Here is a 10,246-nt window from a genome sequence, read left to right on the forward strand (position 1 = left end):
AGCAACTCGTTCGTTGATCAAAGCCATCAACTGGGCTTGAGTTAGGTTGATACGTCCTCCGCGTCCGCTCATGATCTTCATCAAGAAGCAACGTAGGTGAGGAAAGTGTTGCGAAAGTGCGTAAGTGTGGGACGACAGTAGAGAGTAAGAATTCAAGGTGCAATTATCACGTTATCTAATGCACAGCGTAACTATCTAACCGACAATATAGCATAGATCATACCGCCTATTGTGTCGAGTCTTGCACGTGGAGCGAAGTGTCATTGTGGATCGTTGAGCATTGTACAGGTTATAGTCTGGTTTTATCAAAAAGCTTTTCCTCTTTTAAAACCAAGTTCACTATAACCAATGGCTCTGATACCAATCTGTCACACCCCCAAAATCCCCCATGCGGAGTACCACCGCTTGGAGGCGTGACGTGACCAGGATCGAGCCACCAATCATACTGAACAACGTATTTAAGTAAATAAAGCCAAGCACAATACGATTGGTGACTAAAAGCTAGTTAACCAAGTTTTTAATTTAAACAGCGGAAGCATAAACGTAAAATCCAAAACATAAGTCCATAGTTTATAAGTTAAAGTTAAAAATGCAAGTTTAATAAGTTCATAAGGATTTAAATATTAAGAACGGAACATAACAGTCCGTACACCACAACGACTCCTTCCTCGTGCAAGCTCCAAGCATCTAACGACCTGTAAGGCTTGTAACAACGAGTCAACAACAAAGTTGAGTGAGTTCACGTTTGGTTGTTTAGTTTTAAGTTGTTTCCGAAAACGTGGTTTGTCTTTCGTTGGCGTAATTGCCGTGGGGGTTACCCCATAGTTGAAAGTATGTTTAACTAGTTTATTCCTTATTACCCAAACCATATTCATGATTAGTGGGGGCTTCCCCATGTGAACCACTAGATTGTACCATATCGACTACTACGCAAATAAGTTGTGCCCTACATCAGTGTCTATCATCACTGACGGTTTGCCATAGTCCATTAGTACACGCCCGTCCGACTGGCACGGTGTGAGGTTTGTTAAACCTAATAGCGCTATTAACTAATGACCCGCTCGCCATTGGCCTCGGCGATTAAGTCGATATAAAAATGAGGGACTTATGATAGAGTTTTGTCTAGTAAGTTTTAAGGTTGTTGTCCTACCCAAGGAGGACGAACGTACGTAGTTCTACCCAAGGAGAATACGCAGGAATAATATTGGCATCCTACCCAAGGAGGATGGCCGTACGTATCCTACCCAAGGAGGATATGTAGGTTTTGTTTTAATTCTTTAACCCATTCCCAAACCACCAGGAATCCCATGCCTTAGAAAGTGTGTGAACTCACCTCGGTTTGCTCGGTTAGATTCTCAAAGATAGCTAACAGTCAAGCTCGGTCAATCACGTCCTAGTATGATTACCACTTAATTTATTAGTGACTTCAAATAAGCACAAAATCCCTATACGCATCTAACATATAACATGCATCACTTTAACGGTTTATGCCCATATAAACTTCCCATCTATTTTCCCACTCATAAACAAACATACGACATTGCACATAACATTTTTATTGACATATAACATGTTATATTATTCTCAGATAGCCTACCCGACATTTAGACACGCAAAATCACTACTTATGTCGTTTCAGCTTTTATATTCAAAACTAGGCTGTTTTCGGGGATTTTAATTAAATAGTTAAATTATTTCAAAAATTCCCAACTTTTTACAGAAGATGCTAAACGACCCAAATATTATTGTGTAAAAATCTCGGGATCTAATTCATCACCAATATTTTATTAAAAATCATTTTCCAAACTGCAATCAGATTCATTATTTTCTGACCGCAGTCTACGGAATAATTCATTAAAAATTCATTGTTAGTCGGATTGACGAAATTCTAGTGGGACAATTACTATGACATCAGTGTCCATCTACTGTACAGATTTCATGGGTTGATTCGACACAGAACTCAAGTTATGACTAAAACTATAACACATGTTTTCAGCAGCAAAAATGCAGCTTGAGCTGCTGTTACAAAATGACCCTTTAAAAATAGTAAACGAAGTCCAAAAATTATGATTCCAGTGCCATTAGAACCGTATTTCATAAAACATAAATCTAGACTTCAGAAAATACATTTTTCACTGTATTAAGGTTCGGTTACAGCCAACTGAAGTTGGCTGTAATCACTAAACAGCTTTCTGTTTTTAAGCTTTTACAATCTAAAGCGAGTTATATTGGATCCGTCAACATGCATAATGATCAACAACATTTCTAGTAATCAATATTAACAAGTATTCAGCAAGAAATCAGTAACATCTCAAGATAACATCATACTAACATAAATATATCATGTTTCATCTTCTTGTTTAAACCCTTTTTTTAGTGTTCTTGTAGATTTAACATATTACATCTTTTAATCATGAAACAAGATGAACAAAGGTGACATAAGGAACTTACTACTAGCTTAATGCTAGGGATGATTCTTAGTGAAGAAGATGGAGAAGGTGATGGTGAAAAGCAAGTGAAAGAAGCTCCTTAGAAAGTCCTTCAACTTGCAACCTTCTTGTATCACCCTTTAAGCTTAAAAGAGACTTGAAAATGGAGGAGGATGGTGGTGCAATGGTGGTGGTGTTGGCGGTGGTAGAGAGCCGAGAGAGGGAGAGAGAGATGTGAGGAAGATGGTGTGAAGGTGAGTGTTGAAGTGAGAAGATATGGTGATTTCTTGGAAATCTCTATGTCATGATTACAATTATTACTCCATATCTTGGCAAGATACACAAGCAAGCAATCTATCCAATAAAATATTAACATAAAATCTTGGTGGGGTCCTCATGTGGGCCGAAAATTATGATGGGGGGGGGGTTAATTGTAACTTGCAATGGTAAGTGGGTAAATAATAGTTCAAATCCAAGTATAAGTTTACATGTTTTAGTTAGTGGATATCTAGTGGGTGTTATGGTGTACGGGGATCATAACTAGTCCAAAAATAATACAACAATGTTTCTAGCAATATTTTGGTGTCCCGGGTAATGTCCGGTTGTTCGGTTAGATACCGGTTCGTTAAAGTGTTTAATTATTCCGTAAGGCGTTTTATACATATATTTTTGTAACACAATTAATTCCTAACACATAGGAAAATATTCGGTACCATTTAGTCAAGTTTTCTGCATACTACTAGTATGCTAACACGCACATGTAAGTATGACACAGTAACATGAAACAGTTAAGTAATTCAACACAGTCACTAAGCACTTTAATTATCATTAAATAACCGTACGGATACATGCAAATACGAGGGTTGTCACAATCTCCACCCTTGCCTCAAACTCCTCCTGCATCCTCACAAAAGGATCAGGTTGTAAACACAGGGACCCCACAATATGAAGCTCTGGACCCACTCGGATCCATCTTCCTCAGTCCTAATCCCAAGGACATGTCTCTTTCAACCCCTTTACCTTCACCCCTCACGTTACCACCATCCATAATACCTTTGTTACATGCAGTTGATATTACTCAGACACAAACCAGTTCCTCTCAATCACATATCACTGAGAGTATACTCCCACAAGTGACTGGGTCTGATGCTGATATCTCTGTTATCCCAGCAACAAATGAGGAGGTTACACTGCAGGAGTTACAAGTAACTTCTGTCAGTAGTTCAAGTGGAGCAGCAACTACAAATGTTGGATCAACAGATCTACACTTGGCCAGTTGTTTCATTAGTAAGACTCCCTTGAAGGCAATTCCTACAATAACACCTATGATAACAACCAGTGAGTATGTATTGCCCTCTGGTACCCTCAAAAGGTTATCTAGTGTTGAAGGAAGAAGTCCCCAGTACCAAGAACAAGGGGCAACAATGAATGACTTCTGGGATTCAGTTCCCAAGTCACACATTGGTACAACCACTGCTGGTGGGGATTCAGATGATCCTGTTAACTCGGGTGATGATTCAAAATATCAGGAATTGACGGGCAGAGTTGAAAATCTGGAGACCTCAGTTGCTGAAATAAAGGATATGGTGCAACAGCTGTTAAAAGCTCAAAAAGCACAATCCACTGCTGCTCCAGCTCAAGCACCTGCACAACCTTCATCTGTTGCAAATGAGCTATGGAACATGTTCCAACCACTGCGGGAAAGACAAAAACAGATGGCTGATCAGCAGCATGCTATACATGTACAAAAGCTGACAAACATGGTGTTTTTCAATGAGGTAAAGAACTGAAAGGGTTTGAACTTGTATTGATTTAATATTGTGTTTAAATACAAGGAAAAGAAAACAATTTATAAGCTATAAAAAACATATAAATGGAAATGAGGGAGCTGTCAATGGGCTGGAAAAGAGGAGAACAAATCGGTTCTTGATTTGGGAGATGATTCATTCCATAATAAGTTGATTGTTACTCAAAACCTTTTTTTCTAACACTCCCCCTCAAGTTGAATAGTGGGATCTCCGAAATTCAACTTGATTAGACAGTTGTGGAAGATTCTTCCGTTAACAGATTTAGTCAATATATCGGCCAGCTGGTCTTCAGATCGAACAAATGTAGTCGATGATTCTTGTTTCCAGTTTTTCTTTAATGAAATGTCTATCTACTTCCAATGTTATGTTCGATCATGTTGTACTGGATTTTCTGATATCTGAATAGCTGCTTTATTGTCGCACATAATGTTGCTTGTTTCCTTTGAGAATAAACCTATTTCTGTTAGGAGCTTTTGTAACCATAAGACTTCTGTCACCCCTCGTGCTATGCCTCTGAACTCAGCTTCTACGCTTGAAAGAGCAACAACTTTTTATTTCTTACTTCTCCACGTAACCAAATTTCCTCCGACTAACGTGAAGTTACCTGATGTTGATCTTCGATTCCCCTTATCTCCTGCCCAGTCTGCATCAGTATATGCTTGTATTGTTAGATGCCCATTTAATTTGAACAAAACCCCATAACCAGGTGTTCCTTTGAGATATCTGATAATTCTCCAGACTGCCTCCATATGAGAAATCTGGGGTTGATGCATAAACTGACTGACCACCCCTACAGCATAGGCTATACCTGGGCGGGTGTGTGAGAGATATATTAGCTTTCCCACAACCCGTTGATATGTTTCTCTGTTGGCCAACTTTGCTCCTTCTTCCATATAAAGTTTTTGATTCATCATCATGGGAGTGTCTGCAGGTTTGCAGTCAATCATCCCTGTTTCAGCTAATAAGTCTAGAACATATTTTTTCTGGCAGACAAAAACTCCTTGTTTCGACCTTAGTACCTCAATGCTGAGAAAGTACTTAAGTCTACCCAAGTCCTTCATCTCGAATTCTGTGAATAAATTTTCTTTCAGCCTTTTCATTTCCTCTTCATCATTTCCAGTAACTATCATATCATCAACATAGATAATTAAGCAAGTTATGAGTTTGCCTTTCCGTTTAAGGAACAATGTATGATCTGAGTTGCTCTGTTTAAAACCATATTTCTTCATGGCTAGGGTAAATCTCCCAAACCATGCACGAGGGATTGTTTCAATCCATACAGAGATTTCTTCAGACGACAGACTTCTCCAGTTTTGAAGTTACTTGTGAATCCAGGTGGAGCCTCCATGTAAACTTCTTCGTTCAACTCTCCATGTAGAAAAGCATTTTTAACATCAAACTGTTGAAGTGGCCACCCTTTATTTGCAGCTATAGACAAAAGAACTCTGATTGTGTCAATCTTAGCTACTGGAGAGAAAGTCTCAGAATAGTCAATACCATATGTCTGAGTGTAGCCTTTAGCTACTAACCGTGCCTTATATCTTTCAATTGTGCTATTTGGTTTATGCTTTACTGTAAAGACCCAGCGACATCCCACTGGTTTTTTATCTGAAGGAAGAACACATTTTTCCCATGTATCGTTTTTCTTCAATGCATCCATCTCTATTTTCATTGCTTCTTTCCAATTCTCTGATTCTAGAGCTTGCTCGACAGTGGTTGGAGTTTCTTCAGAATATAATGAAGAAATGAATGCCTTAGCTTCTTATGATAAATTTCCTTTGGCAATGTTTGCCATTGGATACTTGGAACTTCGAGTCTCTTTTTCTGGAGAGTACCTCTTTGGAGGAACCCCTCTATTTGCTCTTGGTGGAAGAACATATCTTTGTGGTGTTTCTTCTTCTATTGATTGTTCTTACAAAGGCTCAATGTGCTTTGTGGTTGTTTCATGATTAGGAGCAATAGTGTACTCAACAGATTCGATATCGTCAACAGATTCGGTATGTTTAGGAAAATCAGAAGAGTGAGAGGTTTGAGTATCACTTACCTCAGACACCAGGTTAGGAGGAACATATTTGGTGGCACTGATATTAGGATCCTCAGATTGTGTGGGTGGTTGGAGCGATTCGCCTTGGGTACTATGATTAACTTCTTGAGATGATGGCATCCATCCTAACCAACTCAGTGTGTCATAATCTCTCTCCACCTGACCAATGTGTTTGGTATAGAAATATTCGGTTTCAAGAAAGGTACAATTCATGGTAGTAAACATGTGACGTCTATTAGGGTTGTAACATCGGTACCCCTTTTGATTAACTCCATACCCTAGAAAGACACATTTTTCGGCACAAGGTCCAAGTTTGTTGCGTTCTGTTTTGGGTATATGAACAAACACATAACAACCAAAGACATGTGGTTTTAGGGTGAGAGCTGGAGGGATTTTAGTAAACTCTGATAGGGTTTGAAGAGGAGTTTTGAGTTTAAGAGGATACGTTGGTAGCTGATTAATGAGGTAAGTAGCAGTGGCAACCGCCTCAGGCAAGAATGATTTAGGAACTTGGGATTCAATTAAGAGAGCTCGAGTTATCTCAAGAAGGATACGATTTTTCCTTTCAACAACACCATTTTGCTCAGGGTATGTGTGCATGAAGTTTGGTGAATCATTCCTTTTTCGTGAAAAAGTTGTTTCATGGAATTATTCACAAATTCACTTCCATTATCAGATCGTAAAATTTGGATGGGTTTTTTGAATTGTGTTTGGACCATGGCATAAAACCAAGTGAACTTTTCGAACACTTCAGATTTATGCCTCAAAAAATAGATCCAAGTCATACGAGTGCAATCATCCACAAAGAGTAGAAAATACTGAAAGTTTTGTTCTCCAATAACAGGAGCTGGACCCCATACATCCGAGTGAATCAATGAGAAAGGTGAATCAACTTTTGTGTTGTTTGGTTTGAAAGTTGATCGATGGCTTTTTGCAAGTACACAAGTTTCACAATTTATTGGTTTATTTGAAGGGAAAAGCTTAGGAAATAAAAGGTGTGGATACCCAGTGGACGGATGTCCCAGACGCCTATGCCACAACCAAGCTTCCCGACTTGTAGTTCCATGAGCCAGCATCACAGTACCTTGTTGAGTCATCTCGTCCACGTAATACAATCCTTGGTGCTCAGTGCCACGCCCAATGATACCCCCGTCCTGATATCCTGTAAGATACAAAAGGTGGGATGCATCAGTACCGTACAATTGAGTTCTTTTGTCACATGGCTTATTGACAATAGCTTGTGTGACAATGAGGGAACATAAAGACAATTAGGAAGCTTTAATGTTGGAGAAATTTCAATTGTCCCTTCTCTTTTTACATCCATTATCCCACCATTTGTCGTTTGTATACATGTTTTCCCAGGTTTGGATGACGAGACAAGGTCCGATAGTTCATAAGTCATGATGTCGGTTGCACCACAATCAAATATCTAAGATTTATCTTGTTTTCCATTACAAGTGTGAGCCATATTTTCCTTTTCGTCATAATTAAGGGGTGTTTTGCAAATTTTGAAACTATTTTCAATATAACAATCAAATGTGCCTGTTTGTGACCCTTCTATTTCTTCAGGGTCTAAATCTAAACTCTGAAAATTTAGGTTTAAGAATGAAGGGTTCAAGGAATCATCCCCAAACCCGTTACCTGTAACCGCTCGAGCTACCGCCGTCACCCTTTGAACCGCTGCCACCGCTAATATTTCTACCACCACTATGGTGGTCCTGCCTCGAGTTGTTGTTGTTGTTGATGGAGCCTCCAGGGCTGCCATCGTCACAAACGTCTGGTTCGGCTTCGAGTTGTTGTATGTGGGGTTTGACGGAGATGACGAACGGCTGTAGACATGACTTGACGACGGAGATGAATAGGAACTGGAGCTTGCTGATGACCCGAATGGAGATGATGACGTGTCACCGGCGAACGATGGTGAATAACCGCCATACCGGCCGGACAGAGAACTCGGCAGAACCGGTACGTTTAGGTTTGTCTGTTTTTGTTTTTGATTTTGGTTATTGATATTGTTTTTGACAAAATTGATGATTTGCAATGCAAGATCATCATTCTTATCCGACATGGTTTTACTGCGGGGAAAGAGATGGGATTGGATTGGAAGCTGGAAATTACGAGCCGGTGACAACCCGTGATTTACGGCACCTAATTACATAATTAACATGCGATTAACGCGATAATAAATAATGTTTACGACGCTAATTACCTTAACCAGGCCCTTGGAGCGCCCAGGAACGTTTGTTCAGCTATACAGCGCGTATGGTGATTTATGGGAAATCGGCTAAAAATGACGCGACAACGGACTGATACCGCACGAAATGCTGACAACGCCGACAAATATGGATGTTACATGAATATTTTATGCTTATGGAGCTTGCGTTGCGTTATCGGGTCTCGTAGGAATTACGAGCCACCTACACATGAGATGGGCTTGTAGGCCCTGGACCCAAGCCCAAGTCTAAACCTACACATAATATACTAGACCTAGTAAGGTCTCTATAAGAACCTAAAAATATGCACAAGATCTCTATGAATCTTTTGAGTAGATTATGCAAGATTTACAAAATCAACTAAATATATATAAATCTATACAAAAGATTTTAATCCTACAAATAAAGCAAATGACCTGAATGTCATTTTTTTGCTCAATAGTCATAGAAAACACTATGTTCTATAAATAAAGGCCATCCACCCCATATCTCTTCAAAAACATAAGCAGACAAACCCTCATGTCTTCTTCTCTCACTCTCGATTTCAGTTAGCACACACAGAGAAGATTATCTTCTCCAAACCAAACACACTCCCTCATCCTCTCCCCCTCTGATGAAGATGAACGGCCGGAACTCCGGCCAGGCATGGCGGAGCCGGCGGCGGCGGTGGTTATTCCAGCCAAACAACCCCCCCTCTGTGACCCTCCGATCCACACCCTCATGCTTTCCCTCTCCCGTCTCGGTGAAACCCACAGCCGGTCGATGACCAACACCCCCGCCCCCCTCTCTCTATACAGTAAAACGGACCACCACCACTGTTGGGTGGTGGTGAGCGGCGGCGAAGGGGCCAGGCGACGAAGAAAGACAGAGCAGAGAGAGAGAGAGACCGAGAGAGAGAAAGAGACTAAAAGAGAGAGAAAGAAACCGGCGGTCCGATTGATTATCCGGCGGTCCGATGGTCGGCGTGGTTTTCCGACGGGTTTCAAACTCCGGTAAGACCCCCTCCTGTTCCTTCTAAATTTCTGAGCATTAATGGTGAAAGGAAGTTCTGTGTAGAAGATGATGACCATGTTCGAGTGTTACAGGTCAGATCCGAGTATTCAAATTTGTTTTTGGTAGGCAGATGTCGCTCGATTCACTTGCGGCTCGAGTTCTCGGTTCAGTGGGGTTGGCTCGGCTCTTGGTCAGCCACGGATAAACAAGCTCAAAGATGGTCAACGTTGACTCGGTCAACTCAACCGGTTGACTCGGTCAAACTCAGTCAACTGAGCCGGTCAACTCAGTTGACCCGGTCAACTCATTCAAGCGGCTCGACGATTCGACGCGAAGACTTGGTAAAAATTAACGTCACATTTATTTTGTTATTTTTATAGTATTATTACTCACGTGACAAACGAGCTCGAACCGACTAACGATCTTGCATTTAGTGAATTGATTATTCATATTTGGTATTTTGATAAATTTCGTATATATTATGTGTTGGGTTGTTGAATCTTGATAAAAGTAACGACAACTTGCGTTGTCGGGGGCGTCCAAAAACAAAGGAAACTCTGCCCGTTTTTTTTGAGAAAATCCGTAAATAGAAACGCGTTTTATTATAAAACAAACATCGGATTCAAATGATATTTTGGAAAGACGAATACAAGCATAAAGTACTTTCGATAACACTTCACAACTTACAAAAAAGACGAGTCGGAAATTTATATAATTATTATATTTATTATAAACTTCGGGATTTCGACAACTCCTTTA

This window comes from Helianthus annuus, chromosome 9 (genome assembly GCF_002127325.2).
Source record: "Helianthus annuus cultivar XRQ/B chromosome 9, HanXRQr2.0-SUNRISE, whole genome shotgun sequence".
Taxonomy (NCBI): Eukaryota; Viridiplantae; Streptophyta; class Magnoliopsida; order Asterales; family Asteraceae; genus Helianthus; species Helianthus annuus.